This window comes from Parasteatoda tepidariorum, chromosome 2, assembly GCF_043381705.1.
Source record: "Parasteatoda tepidariorum isolate YZ-2023 chromosome 2, CAS_Ptep_4.0, whole genome shotgun sequence".
In the NCBI taxonomy this organism is placed as follows: domain Eukaryota; kingdom Metazoa; phylum Arthropoda; class Arachnida; order Araneae; family Theridiidae; genus Parasteatoda; species Parasteatoda tepidariorum.
Window position 1 is genome coordinate 52,761,472 of NC_092205.1, and position 20,047 is coordinate 52,781,518.

General features: G+C 27.7%; 1 protein-coding gene across 2 annotated transcripts in view; it reads right to left on the reverse strand.

The window, feature by feature from the left end:
• Positions 1-20,047, reverse strand: part of LOC107446306 (protein C-ets-1) — a 179,895-nt gene that overhangs the window by 141,864 nt on the left and 17,984 nt on the right. The window contains exon 2 of one of the 2 annotated variants that reach the window (XM_021145116.3): positions 14,439-14,548. The exons of the other annotated variant lie outside the window; for it this stretch is intronic. The gene's annotated coding sequence lies outside the window, so the exon portion shown is untranslated. The remainder of the gene's footprint in view (positions 1-14,438; positions 14,549-20,047) is intronic. 2 annotated transcript variants of the gene reach the window in all.

Here is a 20,047-nt window from a genome sequence, read left to right on the forward strand (position 1 = left end):
AATTTTGTAGTCGATTTTAAACTAACTTCACGACTAGCTACAGTCTTCAAATTTGGCACATAGTTCAGAATTGGATGACAATGCATGAAAATGAATAGAAAAAAGACAAAGTGAAATCGAATTAAAATTAAAGAGAAATTAATATTTTCGGGATTGTCTTTTGTTGTCAATTCGATTATTTCAAATTAGTGTCGCATGTCAGCTGAAAAGTTTTGAGTACCAGTGAGTGAAAAAATTGAGATTTTGGAAGTGCGTACAAAAAAATAATAAGAATAATAATAATATTCTTAAAAACCACGTTTTTGTAGTGGAGAATAATAATTAAAATATAAAAATTTGAAAAACGTGGGGAGCATGAAATACATAACAGTACATATACACATACATATACACATTTTCTTACTCATACACATGCACAACCACATCCACATTCAGATACAATTACAGATATACATACGCATATTCTCATGAGCACACATACTGTTACTGTTATGTATTTCATGCGCTCCACGTTTTTCGTTTTTCAAATTTTTGTTTTTTAATTATTATTCTCCACTACAAAAACGTGGTTTTTAAAAATATTATAATTTTTTTAAAATTAATTTACATGTGCAATGGTAGTTTTTAAACTGAGCACTATTTTTTTGTTTGTTTGTTTGCGGGTGATTTAAAAGCATTTAGCAGTTATTTGCGTGAAACTGTATTCGAAATTATCCTCGACGAATAATTTTAAATTATGTGGATAAATTATGAATAAGTTAAAAGAAATTTTCTGTGTGGGCTTATTAGAGAAACTAGTGTAAAACAATGGACTAATGCTTAATTTTTTTTCGACTGTGGAGCCTTAAATGATCTCCTCTATTTTAGTGGAACTCCGTCTTCATAAATACAATTAATTAGCAATTGGGAATATATTAATTAAAGTACCAAAGAAAGACTTTTAATTAATTTGAAAATATTAAATGTTGAGAATGACGTTTGTCTTCGCTTTATCAATTATACTTTTAAAATTAGATTGTATGTCAGAAAGTTAAATTTACAGGGCTGGTGCAATATCTTGCCTAGTCCTAAATAAGCTGTATTACGGTTTTCGTTGAATGAAAATTTGAAAGAACTGTTATAAACGCTGAGAATGCTTATCAGGAAAATTTGAATCGACAAATTCGACGAAAATAAATTTCGAGTCTGCCGGCCAGGTGGCCGAGCGGTTAGCGTGCCTGACTGCGAAGCCATAGGCTGCGGGTTCGAATCCCGCTATGAGCATGAATGTTTCTCTCTCTCTTTGTGCTGTCCTCTGTTGTGTGTATGATGTGTGAATGTGGCCCAACCTATAAAACGGGTTCGTGGAAGTGTGGCGTGGGCAATGTTGCTCGCCTCCGTGACTTTGGTTCACAGGTGCCCATTGGGTAACGCGAAATGAGCAACAGTTCTGGCATAGTATAGGCAAAGATTCAAATTCAGTGCCTGCCGTTGGAGAAAAAAAAACAAAACATTCGAGTCTAAAACTTTGATGGGAAGTAATGCAAGTTTTAATAAATACATATCCTTTTCATAATTTAAATGAATTGTTAGATTAAATATATATATTTAAATTTGGCTTTTTTTTCACTCGCACTTTACTTGAATTATTTCTTAAAATAACCAAAATATTAAATAGATGGATTAATTGATTAAATACATTCATGCCTGTGAAAATTGTAACATCATGAAAGAATTATGCAAATCGAACCAAAGTCATGTAAAATGTATTCTGAGGAAAGACCTGCAAATGATTAGATTTACAATGCACATGTACTAGTATTGCGCATATTTTATATTATTATCAGTAATATGTGAAATAAATTTCATGAATTTTTGACAATTCCTTCATGATAGGCGATTTTCCAAACATTTGTGCTTAAATATAATTACTAGTATCAAGAATCAGTGCTTCTTAAAAAAAAAGAGCTAAGTCTTGGAACTCCTGTGGCCCATAGGGTTCCGCGGAACACCTTTAGGGAGCAACTGTACTTAGTTCGTTTACGATTCACAAAATACTTTAGAGAGAAATTTGGTTAAAATAAATAAAAACTTTATTAGATCATGAAAATACCGCAGTGTAGATATGGTTATATTATTGCTTATTTGTTAAAAAACAAACAAATGTGGGCCGAATATTTACAGTCAAATGTTTTTATCTTCCATGCATAAACTTATGTAAGGTATTCTATTAAAACCATCAATTTTAGAGCTTTTTTTAAAAATGAAATCACCAGCTTTTTTACATTAATCGATATTTGAACAAAATAAATAACTACAAAAATCGGACAAATAATTGTCTAGTATAATCTTTATAACAAAACCACCCACACTATTGGATGAAATTTTATAGTTACTTAACAAAATAATTAAGAAAGTATGAAGGAAGGTGAATAATTGAAGGTGAAGGTTTGGAGAAATGTGATTGCGATGAATGTGTTTAAAATGTTATTTTAATTGTCTTTAATTTATGACAAGTTCAAAGGTTAGAGAACACTGTGTATATCTGCAAGAATGTAGAGGGTTGCGAAAAGAAATTATTGTACGGAGTGTATCTTCTGTTTTTAAGTTTTAGTCACTAACGAAGGCAAGAAAGTAGAAGTAAAAATACTAAAGTTGAAAAATAAATTAAGGTTGGGGTGAATGATGCTTTTTTAAAGAACATCTAATTCAACTCGTATAGAAATTTAACATTATCATTGATCACAGTATAATCATTAATAATTAGCCAAAATATAACGCGAGTTAAAGTAAAATTAGTGAGTTTCATGCAATGGCGGCAAGAGACGGCACTGCAGCTTCAACTGTATTAATATCATTTTTATATTAATTAAATTATTTAAAAGTATTTTTCTCAAGCAAGTATGAAGACATAGTTTACAAAGAATAAGCAATGATTTTCTAACTAATTTAATAGTGAAGTTTCAGGCCATTTAAATTTAACTATTCTTTACATTTAAGAGAAACTTAAGAAGGCACTATAGGAAATAGTTAATTATATTGTTTTCTTTATATTTTTTGCTTCCTTATGTGTTTATATTACTTTTACCAGGGGCATCTAATAGTAGAGTTAAACCCGGGCATTCAATCACCTCTACATGGCTTTGTTTTAATCTAAGATAATTCATTAAAATGTATTTAATGAATTACAATTTTAAAGGAATAAAATGTTTGAAATTCGTCATTTTTTATGAATAATTATTTCATTTAAAAAAAAAACGTTCTGTTGCCTAAAAAATGAAATGCAATCTATTAATATAAACTTTAATCGATTCGATAAAAAACGCATTAAAAGATTCGCTTTATTTTTTTAAAAAAAGCATTTATTTCATCGATATTTTATGCATAGAACTCATTAAAAAAAACAATACCTCACCCAAAAAGATAACACATTTGAAGTATATCAAAAACTCATCCTAATTAAAAATTAACAAACACCGTCACACCTCACAAATTTCACTCCGTGACAAAAGAGCGACACACTGAACGTCCCATCAAACTGATCAAAACTATGAATTCTTAAATGTCCAATATTTCGACACTCCCAATCGGTAAAAAGAAGAAATAGAGACAAGAAAGTAATCACCGGTATTCAAGCATGCATGAAGGTCAAAACGAAAGTATAACGCTCCGCTCCTTTGAACTCGATTTTCACTAACAAGGAGTCCAAGGCCAGCATCAGAATCCTTCATCATCATCTTCAGCNGTTCGGGTGGAATTTTGTAATCGATTTTAAACTAACTTCACGGCTAGCTACAGTCTTCAAATTTGGCACATAGTTCAGAATTGGATGACAATGCATGAAAATGAAGAGAAAAAAGACAAAGTAAAATGGAATTAAAATTAAAGAGAAATTAATATTTTCGGGATTGTCTTTTGTTGTCGATTATTTATTTCAAATTAGTGTCGCATGTCAGTTGAAAAGTTTTGAGTACAGTACAGTGAGTGAAAAAATTGTGATTTTGGAAGTGAGTACAAAATAATAATAATAATAATATTTTTAAAACCACGTTTTTGTAATGGAGAATAATAATTAAAAAATAAAAATTTGAAAAACGAAAAACGTGGGGAGCATGAAATACATAACTGTACATATACACATACATATACACATTTTCTTACTCATACACATGCACAACCACATCCACATCCACATTCAGATACAATTACAGATACACATACATATATTCTCATGAGCACACATACTATTACTGTTATGTATTTCATGCTGCCCACGTTTTTCGTATTTCAAATTTTTGTCTTTTAATTATTATTCTCCACTACAAAAACATGGTTTTTAAAAATATTATTATTTTTCTTAATTAATTTACATGTGCAATGGTAGTTTTTAAACTAAGCACTATTTTTTTTTGTTTGTTTGCTTGCGGGTGATTTTAAGCATTTAGCAGTTATTTGTGCGAAACTGTATTCGAAATTATCCTCGACGAATAATTTTAAATTATGTGGATAAATTATGAATAAGTTAAAAGAGATTTTTTGTGTGGACTTATTAGAGTAACTAGCGTAAAACAATGGACTAATGCAGCGGTTCTTAATTTTTTTTCGACTGTGGAGCCTTAAATGATCTTTTCTATTTTAATGGAACTCTGTCTTCATAAATATAGTTAGTTAGCAATTGTGAATATATTAATTAAATTACCACAGAAAGACCTTTAATTAATTTGAAAATATTAAATGTTGAGAATGACATTTGTTCTCGTTTTATCAATTATACTTTTAAAATTAGATTGTATGTCTGAAAGTTAAATTTACAGGGCTGGAGCAATATCTTGTCTAGTTCTGTATAAGCTGTTTTACGGTTTTCGTTGAATGAAAACGTGAAAGAACTGTTATAAACGCTGAGAATGCTTATCAGGAAAATTTGAATTGACAAATTCGACGAAAAGAAATTTCGAATCTAAAACTTTGATGGGAAGTAATGCTAGTTTTTATAAATACATATCCTTTTCGTAATTTAAATGAATTGCTAGATTAAATATATATATTTAAATTTGGCTTTTTTTTCACTTGCATTTTACTTGAATTATTTCTTAAAATGACCAAAATATTAAATAAATGGATTAATTGATTAGATACACTTATACTTGTGAAAATTGCAATAACATGAAAGAATTATGCAAATCGAACTAAACTCACATAAAATGCATTGTGAGGTAAGACCTGTAAATGATTAGATTTACAAAGCACATGTACCAGTATTGTGCATATTTTTTATATCCCTATCAGTAATATGTGAAGCAAATTTCATGAATTTTTGACAATGCCTCCATGGTGGGGCAATTTTCCAAACATTTGTGCTTGAATATAATTATTAGTATCAAGAATCAGTGCTTCTTAAAAGAAAAAGAGCTAAGTCTTGGAACTCCTGTGTCTCATAGGGTTGCGAGGAACACTTTTAGGGAGCAAATGTACTTAGTTCGTTTACGATTCACAAAACACTTTAGAGAGAATTATGGTTAAAATCGATAAAAACTTTGTAAGATCATGAAATATCACATTTTAGTTATGATTATATTATTGCTCATTTGTTTAAAAACAACCAAATGTAGGCCAAATATTTACAGTCAAATGTTTTTATCTTCCATACATAAACTTAAATAAGGTATTCTATTAAAACCGCAAATTTTAGAATTTGTTTTTTTTTTTAATGAAATTACCAGGTCTTTTACATTAGGGGATCATTAATCAATATTTAAACAAAAAATAAATAAATAAAAAAAAATAACTACAAAAATCGGACAAAGTCTAGTATAATCCTTATAGCAAAACCACCCACACTATTAAATGAAATTTTATAGTTGCTTAAGAAAATCATGTTGGTTAAAATAATTAAGAGAGTCTGAAGGAAAGTGAATAATTGAAGATGAAATGAATGTCTGAAGAAAGGAGAATAATTGAAGGTGAAGTGTGAAGAAAAGTGATTGCGATGAATGTGTTTAAAATGTGCATGCTATTTTGATAGTCTTTAATTCATGACAAGTTCAAAGGTTGGAGAGTACAGTGTATATCTGCAAGAATGTAGGGAGTTATGAAAAGAAATTGTTGAACAGACTGTATCTTCTGTTTTTAAATTATAGTCACTAACGAAGGCAAGAAAGAAAATTAAAAATACTAAAGTTGAAAAATAAATTAAGGTTGGGGTGATTTATTTTTTTAAAGAATATCTGTTTTAACTTGTATAGAATTTTAACATTATCATTGATCACAGTATAATCATTAATAATTAGCCAAAATATAGCACGAGTTAAAGTAAAATTAGTGAGTTTCATGCAATGGCGGCAAGAGACGGCACTGTAACTTCAACTGTATTAATATCATTTTCATGTTAGTTAAATTATTTAAAAGTATCTTTCTCAAACAAGTATGAAGGCATAGTTTACAAAGAATAAGCTATGATTTTCTAACAAATTTAATAGGGAAGCTTTAGTCTATTTAAATTTAACTATTCTTTACATTTAAGTGTGACTTAAGAAGGCACTACAGGAAATTGTTATATTGTTTCCTTCTTTTTAATTTTGTGCTTCCTTATGTGATTATATTGCTCCTGCCAGGAGCATCTAACAGAAGAGTTAATCTCAGGCATCCAATCACTTCCACCATGTCTTTGTTTTAATCTCAGATAATTCATTAAAATATATTTCACGAATTATAATTTGAAAGGAATCAAATGTTTGAATTTTGTCATTTTTATGAATAATTATTTCACTTAAAAAAAAAAAAAAAAAAACGTTACGTTGTGTTGCCTTAAAAAATGAAGTGTAATCTATTAATACAAATTCTCATCGATTCGATAAAAACGCATTAAAAGATTCGCATAATTTTTTTTGTTGAAAAAAGCATTTATTTCATCGATATTTTATGCATAGAACTCATTAAAAAAAACAATACCTCACCCAAAAAGATAACACATTTGAAGTATATCAAAAACTCATCCTAATTAAAAATTAACAAACACCGTCACACCTCACAAATTTCACTCCGTAACAAAAGAGCGACACACTGAGAGTCCCATCAAACTGATCAAAACTATGAATTCTTAAATGTCCAATATTTCGACACTCCCAATCGGTAAAAAGAAGAAATAGAGACAAGAAAGTAATCACCGGTATTCAAGCATGCATGAAGGTCAAAACGAAAGTATAACGCTCCGCTCCTTTGAACTCGATTTTCACTAACAAGGAGTCCAAGGCCAGCATCAGAATCCTTCATCATCATCTTCAGCTTCCAGGTTGACTTACTGGAGCATCTTCAAGGAATATATCTTCGTTGATCCATAGTGGTTGGCAATTGCTTTTGTCATGGCTCGATCATTCTGGACGTGAGCTATGAACGGACAATTTTTTACGCTAACAATTGTCCCCCTACTGAATAGGCCAGTCGGTCGCCTGTCATGTGTGTCCATGAGGTGAGGAGAGCAGAATAATTTAAATAAATAATAACGTGTTTTAGATTCAGATTATGTCTTCAAAATGTTGCAAGTTAATTTAGTAAGTTTGAAAATGATTTGATAGTTTTAAATAGGAGAATAGGGAAGAGGAGTTTCCACCGGAGCAGGGCCGGATTACCCATTAGTCCAAACTAGGCCTGGGGCCCCCAATGATTAGGTGCCCCCTTAAAAAAATTTTTGAAAATAAGTTCAAAAAAATTACGAAAAACAATGATTTTTTTAAAAAAAAATCAATTTCAAATATACGAGTATATTAATTAAATACAATAATTTTTTTAGTTCTAATTTAACAAAAAAAAAGTAAAATTTAATTTATTGTTTATTTTTATTTTAAATTTGCTTTAAGAAAGCAAATTTAAAATATAAATAATGAAAAGATTATATAAATACTTTTATATTTGAATAAATAAAAAATATACGAGAAAAAAAAATTGAATCTAAGGGCCTCAAAAATTTGAATGGCCTAGGGCCCCACGTGCGCTTAATCCGGCCCTGTACCGAAGAAAATGTCAAAAATAAAATTATTTTATTGCATTCTTAAAAACCCTTGAAGTACCCTGTTTAATGTCATATAATTAAAATTTTAAGCATTAAAAATCGCTTAATATCATCCATTTGAGCCTAGCGTCCAATGGTGGCGCAAAATTGCTGCATAAGTGTTTCGTTATTAACCCATTTTAGGCCAAGTTTAGAAATTTTATAAAACGTGGTATTATTTTCATTGAAATGTGTTTAAATTACATTCATTAAGGCACAAAAAGTTACGTGCATGAAAAATAATACTTTATTTAACAAAATAAAATGGTGCGTATACGCACTATTGACCAAAGTAAGGAGCAAAGTATTTAATTGAACACTGGTTTTTAAATGATATTTATTTTATTTTAATTTTATATACATCTTTAATCTATCTTTACACGCAACTTTAATCCATCAAAAACACATGATTAATCTTAAGTGGAATAATTATATGCAATATTAATCCACTATAAAAATATATGATTAATTCCAAGCTAAATAGTTATATGCTACTTTAATCCATCACAAAAACGTGTGATAATCTCAAGCGGAATAATTATATGCAATTTTAACCCATCACAAAAGCACAGGATAAAAACATATGATTTATCTGAAGCGGAATAATTCTACGCAACTTTAATCCATCACAAAATTATATGATAAAAACATATGATTAATTTCAAGCGGAATAATTATATGCAACTTTTATCCATCATAAAAACATATGATTAATCTCAAAGAGGAATAATTATGCATTTTCAAAAAGTCGAATTAGTCAATAACCGTTTCAAGTGAAAAAAACTAACGCATTTTGAAAATTTTTCAACAGAAAGAGTTTACTCCCATTGAATTACTAATATTTTATAGATGTCTTCTGAACCCTTAAAAATAGCAGTAAAATAAAATTAGTGAGAAATATACGTGATAGTGTTAATAAAAAAAAATTTATTGAAATGGTGCGCTTATGCACTTTTGACCAAAAATGGGTTAAGATTTACTTTTCAGAAATAAGAGAGTTCTGTTTATCATAGTATGTTAATTATATCATCGTTCAGATTTGTCATCGTTTCGATTTGTCATCGTTTAGATTTGTCATCGCTTAGAATTGTCATAGTTTAGATTTATCGTCGTTTAGATTCATTCAACCTCCTGTTATATATAACGTTTTTAAACTTGACCATTTCGACAAAAAATAGACTAAAAATGTCATTAAAAAAATTTGCCTTAGGAGCAAAACTAATTTCAGCGTGACTCCCGAATGAGACAAGATCAATTATTTGTATAAATACAACAAAAAATTTGTTCCCCAGGGCTATCTAAATAAATTTTTAGATTATCTAGGTAACTTGAGAAATGAAACAAATTTCGACACTTTAACGGATTAACCTATTTAATCAACACATCACCTAGACACTGTTGAGTAACCAATTTCTGCACTTTAGTGTTAACATACACAAATAAATCAGTTTAAAATTGTGAATTTCACCGTTTTTGCATTCTTGTTACTTAGATACTAAATTGGCGAAATTTAACTTTTCTTTTAATTAAAACTTTAATATGACATATTTCTATACGAAACTATATACTCTACATTACCTGATTATAATCTTCGTTTCAAAATTATATAAATAGGAAATAGTCGAAATGCACTAAAAAATAGGTGCCCATTTTCAAGAATTGCCAGACGTGCATGAGTAGAAACAAATATGATTTGAGAATAAGTGATGTAAGAAGAATTATGTAAGAAAGTTATATAAGTTACCTTAAAAAAAAAGAAAGCAATTTTATGAAAGTTTCAAATCATTTTTACTTCTTCGCATTCACGTCTGGCAATTATTGGAAATGAGCACCTACTTTTGAACTCTTGAAATAAGTTAACTTTTATTTCCTGTTTATATATTTTCAAAGCGAATGATGTTTTTTATCAGGTAATATCTTACCGCTCCAGTTTCGTGGTATTATTTACTTTATACACTGTACATTTTGTCATTTAAATTTTATATCCATTTTATAAATGTCTTTTTTTTCGAATCTGGTTAAAAAGATTTTTTTTGAAAGTTTGTTAGATGTGAAATAGTGCATTTTTTGTTCCCTTCTTTATACTCTACAAGTAGGTTTCAGAGCTAGTGTCGACCACATTGCAACATTAAAGATTATAGTCGAACAATCTATTGAATGGCAATTAACAGTATACTTAAATTTCATAGATTTTGTAAAGGCTTTCGACAGTTTACACAGTGAAACACTCTGGAAGCTGAAGTATTATGGAACACCTGAATGTCTTGTTAAACATATTTGTCATGCTTTTTTCATTATTTTGTAATAATTAAGGTCAAAATAAGTGAAAAATATTATGTTTAGCATTTTAATAATTTATGGTTATGAAATACAGCATNTTTTTTTTTTTTTTTGCTTTATAGATAAAATGCTTCAAACACGGCTTACTTCCAAACAATATTTTTCAAATTTGCACTTATTTGTAGTTATTTAGATCTGAGAGAAACAGCTACTCATCGTTGAAATTTCTTTAATTTACAAAATAAATTGTAGATAAATTTTTGAATACAAATGAAAAAGAAATTCAGACTACTTATTATTAGTACAAATATTTAATACAATAATTATTAGTACAATTCCGATAATCAAACAGATTTATTTTAGTAACTATTGAATTGTTTTTAATAATTAATAAGTATCAAAATATATTTTCAAACAAATTTCTTTCGTCTATAACATAGAGTTAATTGTGATAGTAGCGGAGCAGAAATGATTGAACTGATATTGTTACCAAACATGGAGCTCCAATTGATTGAGCTGAGTGCTCTAGCTTGTCGAAAAATGGTCAAAATTTTAAATGCAAGATTTGATTCTTTAAATCTTGCAATCTAAATTTCGTATTGTTAAAAACTCGTACACCAAAGTCAATAAGTTATTGAAAAATAAAGCAATAAAATACTGAAAAAATGTGAATAATTATCATAAAATAAGATATAATTTCCTCTCACATTCAAAATAATTTTCATATTTAAGTAATAAAATTTAGCAGATAAAGTATTTTTACATTTGGTTTACAGTTTTACATACATATCATGTCGCACAAAAATATAATTTGATTATAAATTCAATTTACATTGATTTCACGACAAAGAAAGTTGTTAATACAAATGTTTGCTCGAAAATTTATCAAGTAAAATTATCCCACTTCCTCAATACAATGCGAAAACCAAATCCTAACAGAAAGTTTTTATTTTCTAAACTTTTTTCCTTTCTTCAAAATTAAGGCATCTTCGCCAAATTTTACTTCGAAAATTTATATAAGATTTCTCCAAAGGTCAATATCCAAAGTATTTCTTCGAAACTTAAATCTTTCTCCTTAACCTGAAAGAAAATAGTTTTTTTGATAACATCCAGACATGGCGCAAAAATAAAAGCATCCGCTATACAATTGTCTGCATAATTACATCACTAGATCTGACATCGTATTGGTCATGTGAAACTTTGTAAGCCTCAATCGGCCTCATGTGGTTTTGACTGTGGTCACGTATTCACTTAAACGGGAGATATATTTTATTTTTTGAAAAACAAGATAAACTGAAAAATCTTTTTTCTCCATTTATTTCAACGTGAGAAGCATAATTCTCGAACATAAAACTCGATTCAGATTAATCTCAATCACTTGTTTTATCGTGAGTTTTTCGAAAATGCCTCATTTAATTTATTTTTAAATAATTTCAACAACTCTTTTATAATTTTTGAAACATTATTTAAGAAAAGAAGTTATTTAGTGTAAATTTTTAAGTTGATTTTATTTTTGTCTGAAATTAGCCGGTGAAATATCATATTTTAGATGAAAATAAGACTGAATTATAACGGTACTAAAGTATTAGGAACACTATGGCTAAGAATATATATAGGGGAAGAAGGCTAGCTTTCATAGGCATGATGTAAATCAGTCCCCTAAGGTTTGGTATGGTCCCTTTGCATAAAGGAAAAAAATAGTATTTCGAGGCAAAAACTGAAATTCTTGTAAGAAAAAAAATTTTAAAAAATAAATAAAAAACTGTATTTTTTGAACATTCATAATTTTTCTAGACTCATTCTTTAAAAATCAGAGATGATTTCGGTAAAAAGTTAAAAAAAAATAATAATAAAATAAAATAAAAAACTGAAAAAGTTATGCGCAAAACACATTTTAAATAATTGCAAAAGTATCTGAATTTTGAGCAAAAAAAGTGTGTATAGGAAGCATATATTCATAGAATATTATCAACGTTTCATTAAAAAAAATCTATGTGAGATTTTTTTTTAAAATTCTGTGAATACGAATCTCGATGTGAGATCTCGATGTGAGAATATAAATAAACTAAAGGATAGACTTCCCATTCAGATCAACAAAATTTTTCTATCCTCTAATGATTCACCAATTAATAATTTCATTCAATAACGTCTCGATATTTTATTTTTACAAGAAAAAGCTTTACAAATGTTTACGAGTATTAAATTTAGTATATTAATGAATATGTAATTTTTATAATGAAATTCTATGCATCAATCTGAAACTGTATTGTAATGTTTAATAATAAAATATGAAAAATTTGTTTGTATCTGTCTATGAATCTATCTTTTTACTTCAGTTACATTTGTATTAAGATCCTGAGATTTTGGAAAGAGAGTTTCACCCTTTTACGCAGATGAGACACTGCTGTTCCTTTTAAACCTCTTTTTCCTGACTCTCTAATTACAAGTAAAAATATATTTTGGTATTTTTAAATGAGAAAAAATAGTCTAATTGTTAGTAAAAAATCTGGTAGATTCTAGGAATTATATTTGCTATGAAATATAAAATCAAAAAAAAAAGAGAAAAAAAAGAATTTTGAAATTTTTTTAATTCAAATTTAAAAATTTACTAATAATTGATTGTTTAAATTAAAAAATTTCAATGATGGAAAATCTGTTTCTTTTAGATCTAAATCATTCAAAATAAGTGCAATTTCAAAAATCATTGTTTTATTATTAATTGTAATATATTATATAAATGTAAAAATTGTACTATGTTATTAATTATGAAAAAAAATATTGTTTAAAAATTATTGGAAGTTTTTACCTTTAACGCAGAAAAAGAAATCGGTCTTTCACGATGCATTTCATAACCTTAAATTATTAAAAAGCTAAATACATTCATTTTGATCTAAATTAATACAAAACATTGAAAAAAGTCTGAAAAATATGTTTAATTAAAATTCTGCATCACAGGGTAAAGGAGTATTTTTAACCATTATCTTAAAAATTCTGTCATTTCAATTTGTCAGTTCGGAAGGGACTTTAAAGAAAAATGCATGAATGAAATGAAAATTGAAATTTTTTCATAAGTATAGCTTTAGGCATTGTTGGAAATTAAACTCCAGGAGCTTTTCTTATTTTAAATTATTTAAAAGATTCTCGTGATTAATAGTATCATATAAACGGAGAAAAAAATTCTGGTAAAATTACCGCTCTGTCTGGTCATAACATTTTTGGTAAAAAAAAAAAATTATAAATAAAATTAAATTATAACGTATTTAAGAGATTCATTTGGTAATTTTTCCATTCATATGGTAACGGTTTGCCGGAAATTCTGGTTTTAAAAAATTATAATTCTTTTTAATACGCATTTAGTTAAAAATGCAAAAATGCAAAACTGAAACTGAAATTTAAACTAATAAATGGTTTTTATGATATGCCTTGAGAAAATTTCCAAATTTTACACATTTATCAAATTTTATCACACATTATAAAATCATATTTTGTTGTTAATTTGATCAAAATCATTGCAGAAGCACAAAGGAAAAAATTACCGACCTTTTCAGCGTTTCCACAGAGCCACAAACGAGGTAATTTTTTACCATATTCACGTAAGTTTTGACCATACTATTTTTCTCAGTGTACGAATGATTCTGAGCATAGGTAAATTTTATTTTGATGCAATAAACTTCTAAAATGAAGTGTTTTGCTGAATTTAGTAACATAAAATAAGGGTAATAAGTAACAACAAATAATAAAAAAGCATTGAAATTATTTTAGCTTATTTAACAGTGTCGGTATATACCTTTCAGTTTTGAGTATGACTTCGTAGACTTGATTAACACCAATTTTTTTATTAATTACTTCTTTTTTGACCCCGTACGAAGACAGTACAATTTTAAGAATTTACAAATTATTCAAAAATTTTTACTTATTTTTATAAATTAATGATAAAATTTATGAAGTTTTATCAAATTCAACAAACTTGTCTTATGAGTTGTGGTTGGACGATTTGCTATTTTTGAAATTCCGAAGCATGGCTCATGCAAACTCCATATTTATCTGATATGTAAAAAAAAAAATGACTGATGATAAGATAGAAAAATTTTGATAGAACAATATATTTACTACACTCTAATAAATGAAAACTTACTTTTAAGGTAACTCATTTCCATAGCATTCAGTTCTTCAAATGAAAAGTCTCCCAGTGACAACTTTTCAAAGTTATAGTTTTTCCAACAACGTATGGAAATGTAACAAATCCTATAAAAGAAACTTCAATGCTTTTATGTCCTTATCTCAAACTATTTAGAATCTAAATTTATATTGTTATTTTGTTATTGGTTAAAGGGTAATTAAATTGCGAGAATTAGTCCATAAAAATTTGAGACGTATTTACAAAAATGAACATTTTTATATTACCGTATGAGACAATTTGTTGTTTATGATACATCTGATAAATAAGATGATGCTTTAAAATAACAGAAAAAATAACCTATCAATTAAAATGTATAAATTGTCAATAGGTTACTAAGAACGTTAGTAAGGATTTATTATATCTTAAATATAGTACTTCTTACAAAAATGAGTATCAATGTTTTAGTATGAATTTTTATCATCTTCTTCTTTTCATATTAGTACTAGATATAACATAACCAATCAAAAGAACATGAAACCAACCAATTGGAAAAATCGTAAATGTTTATGTTTCAACATTGTGTAAGAAATTGTGTAGAAATAAGTGTTTTATTATTTTGTTTAAGAGATAAGATAAAAATATTTTTGGGTTTATATTATTTACACATTATGAACACTTATTTTGAATTCCAATAAACTCTATTTCGTTCAACTACAGTGTTTAGGAATTTTTTTCCAAAATAAAAATATTATTCGGCAGAATAATTTCATATTTTTATAAAAGTTTTAATAGTCTAATTTAAAGTAGAGGAGTACTTATTTAGCCCTACAATGTATTTGCATAAACTGTCTTATTAATTAATTTGACTAATTATAACGGTAAGTCTTTAAAGGATTTTTAAAAAAAATATATATTTTACATATAATGGATTTATTTCTTAGAAAAAAAAACGACAAATTACCTAAGATTTATGAAGAATTCAAATAATCGTTGCTCAGATTTGTTATCTGTTTATATAATTTTTATCGGTCATTTTTTTTATCAGGGTACTAGTAAATGTAGTTTTCAACTGCCTTTATGAAGTTAATTTATAAAACTACATTCAATTTAAAAAAAAATAATAATTAAAATTAAACCTTTCAAAATTGTTTATAACAGTTTTGACTCTTTGTAACTAATTTGTCCAAAATCACAGTCACTAGTAGTTTAGTCAAAATAGTTTTTCTTCGGTTAAAATTATAACCCTGATAAACATAGAACAAATGTGAGCAACGACTAATGATATTCCTCATAAATCTTTATTTATCTATGCTTTTTTTTTAGGAAATGAATCCGTTATTTGTAAAATACTATTTAAAAAAAGTTCTTAAGATCTTTAAATTCAGCAGCTCTTCACACTCCATTATAAAATCACACAGTGATTCCTTTTTTTAGTGACGTCATAACATTTTCCTTTGGTAATTAACTGCATAATCGCACGTGCATCTCGGTTACATATGTATTATCATTCGGTGATATCATAAAGTATTCACATTCTAACCTTCAAGGGACCGAAATTTCGGTTCACTAATGATTCACAATTTAACTAATGGTTCCTAAACTCCTCCCTTTTATTACACATTATTTAAATAAATGACTGAAAAATATTATGCAGTAGCAAAAAATTTGTTATTTTTCATTACTCTTCGTCTTGCGTACAAATAAAAATTAGTAATCTTTAGCTGATGAGCAAACCTCAACATCAGATATGGAAACACTTCCGACTCTCAGATAATTTTTCGTGAATTTCTGTTATTCCGCTTTTTAAACCTGTCTAACCTGCCATTCGAGCACATAAAATTAGTCTCTATAGATTGTTTTAAAAATCGGTATATGTATTTATTTTGAAGTAAAAATTTCAAAATTATTACAAAAAAATGGGGAAAAAATCAGTCGAAGACAGAAAGAAGTTCATTATATCCAACTTCCTCACTTTTTTGGTTTACTATATCCACTAAAAATAACATTATACGTGCATAGCAAGGCACGGGATCGAGCATTTCGTTCACTATATCCGGGAGTTCACTATAAACCGTGGTCACTATAGCGGGGTTTGACTGTATAAACAAATTTCACTATCTTGCATTTCGGCTTTGTTTTTTTCCCCTTCCCTGTGAGTTAATATTTAATAATAAAAAAATATTAAATATTTCATGCTAGAAAAAAAAGAGAGAAAAAATATCAAATTAAGAACATTTTCGTGTTTTCGAACATCAAGGCTGAATAAAGCTTTGTTTTTGTGTTATATTTTGCTTTGTACACCAAGACGTTTGCTCCATTAGTATCAATGATTCTTGACAGACATCTTCACGCTGATTGGTTGGTCGAGCAGTAAAATAATTCAATATAGCCTATAAAACTTAACCACCTTTAATAGAATCAAATCGTATATTTTTTAACATTCCGGCCAAACAAAAGGTCTAATGATTCTTTTATTGTATTTGAACAATATAAAAAAGTATGATATAAAACAATCTTCGTCTACAATTCAATACAGTGTGACGGCATGGCAGCAGAAACTGATCTTACAACAATTTATTTAAGACATTTTAAGTTTCAAGAGAATTTTTATAAAATGCAGCGTTCGAAATATTAGAATGCTCTTAAATGAGGTGAATTAGTTTTATTTAAATTTTAGAAATAAAAATAATAGTGCGATTTTTTTAAACGTAAATTTGTACTTTTGTTCTTGAAGATAGTTTTTTCTCTTTAACTGTCAATGTAAAAAGTGAAGATATAAATTTATGGAAATTTTTAAAATAAAAATCTGCTATATCGGCTTCAGAGTAATAAAAATTAAAGTAAAAAAAGTTGCATTTTTAATTATTTTTTATTTCTAACAAACTATTCAATCGATTTCATTCATTTACTTATTTATTTTTTGGCTTTCGTCATTTAAAATTACACAGTTTAAGGGACATAAAAATTCTTTTTTTTTACGATTCCAAATTATTTCTGAAGAATATTAAATTAAATAATAAAAAACAATTATTAAAAGTTACTTTTTTTTATGTAATTGCTATGGTAAAGCATGCATTATAAATGTAGGCAAAATGTTTTGGATTCGCTTATATAGTTTCAAAAATTTAGTAAAATATGCAGAGAAAAAAAAACCTAGCATAACAATATTTTTCAGATTGAGGTTATTACACCTTTTATATTATGGCTTGAATATANATATATATATATATATATATATATATATATATATATATATATATATATATATATATATATATATATATATATATATATATATATATATATATATATATATATGTTACTGATTTTGATATTTAAGATGTCAATGTGGGGGACAAATTAATTAGCTTCTTTAAGGTAAGCTCCTCAAACCGATTATAAAAAAAGAAAAAAAAACTTGCGAATTTTAAAAATTTTTTTTTGTTTAATTTTCTTTTTTAATTTTTCTTATAGAAAGCTCTATTTATTGTTTATCTAAAAAAAGAGAGCTCTGAATATTGTTAATTTTAGGAAACACGTAAAAGCAATGATCTGTATCTATTCTCAACGATATCAGTAAAGATATTTAACTCTTATAAAAAGGTAATTAATTACATAATTTTTAAACATATACTGTATACTTCACGAAGCAGTTTTTTACGCTGAAACAAATGAAACCAATCCTGAGACAATGGGTTTAATAGTTTAAAATTTATAAGGAGTTTATGAATATGAAGTACAAGTTAGTACTTGTGAATTTACTATACTTTCTTCGTCTACATCTCGACAAATTAAGAATTATTTCGCATGCATATTTTTATGCTAAATCAAATAAGACCTAAAACGAGCCAATAAGACTAATATTTCAAAAGTCAAAAGTGCGTTTTTACGTATTAAAAGTATTATTTTGTACGTATTACGTATTAAAAGTACAATTATTTTTTTTTTCAACTAATGTTTTATCTCACTAGGTTTGGCATGAAGCATTACATAAACAAATGTAGTTGACAACTAGATAGCAATTTTAGTTTCGTAATTAAGTACTATTCAAAAATAGTGCTTTTTCTTACACAAAAATCTCTGCAACTTTTGAAATATTAGTACTATTGACCCATGCTTGGTTTCATTAGATTTAGTGCTGACAAATAAACACTATACAATATCTCATTTGTTTAGATAGCGATTTCAGATGAGTAAAATGGTGCAAGTACAAAATATTTAGCCATAAAATTTTTATAACATCTAAATTACAACACTGATCGTCTCATGATGGATTTCAGTTGATTCAGTGTAGATAAGAAACAATTCCTCATATTTCTAAACAGGAACATGCAATTTTCTTCCCTCCCTATCGATTCTTTCCCTGACACGAGATATTATTCAATTTTAAACCACTTACTATGAGAAGGGTATTTATTTGAAATAAGCTTAAGTTCAAATGCAACATAACTCTGTGATATCACAAACATTTTAATCTTATGCTAGGAAACTCAGCCCCTGATCGCTTCCCTCATCAACCGCCACAATCATCATTTCTTTTGTTTCTTTAAGATAAACAAGCTGTTACATAAAAATTGAACATTTATTTATTAAAAAAATATTTAATTGAAAAATCCAATTATGTTTTTATTTGTTAACACAGTTTCACAGATTTAGTTTACAATTCGATTGGGTGAAAATTTAACCCTAATACTTTTTATCGGTTACTTTACAAAGCATATAAAGAACCTGATGTCATTAAATTTATCAAATTTCAAAGGATTAAATTTGCAGGCCACATTATAAGAATGGAGGATAGCAGGACAACCAAAAACGTTTTCAGTGCCAGGCCAACAAGTACAAGGAAAAGAGGACGGCCAAACCTAAGATTTTTAGACTGTCTTGAAAAGGACCTACAAGTTTTAAAGATAATAAACTGGAGAACCTTGGCTAAGGGCAGAATGTCTTGGCATAGGCTTGTTGAGAAGGCCAAGGCCCATCCTGGGCTGTCGTGCCAATGAGAAGAAGAAGAATTTCTATCGGTTACCATTGCAACTTTATTCGCAATTTTGATTTTTAAATTCTCAATTAAAGTTTGATTACTTGAAAAGCCCGCTAAATGTTTTTCTCCAATGAGATTATCAATATAGTAAAGTGCGAAACGTTAATTCCTATCAATGTTTTACAATTTTGTAATCATTACTTTATTTTTACACTTTGATTAAACATAGTTTTACGTAGAGCTCATTAAAAAAGTAAGCGTAACTTATTTACAGTTTAATAATTGGAAAACAGTTCGTTGGATATGATACCGATTTAAATGGGTATATCATAAAATGTACCGATATACGGCAATATCATAGGATTGCCTTTTAATAACACAGTTTTACGTAAAGCTCACTAAAAGTAAGCGTAACTTATTTATAGTTTAATAACTGGAAAACAGCTCGTAAGTTTTGATACCGATTTAAATGGGTATATCATAAAATGTACCGATATACGGCAATATCATAGGATTGCCTTTTAATAACACAGTTTTACGTAAAGCTCACTGAAAGTAAGCGTAACTTATTTATAGTTTAATAACTGGAAAACAGTTCGTAAGTTTCGATACAAAATGGGTGTATCATAAACTGTACTTGACA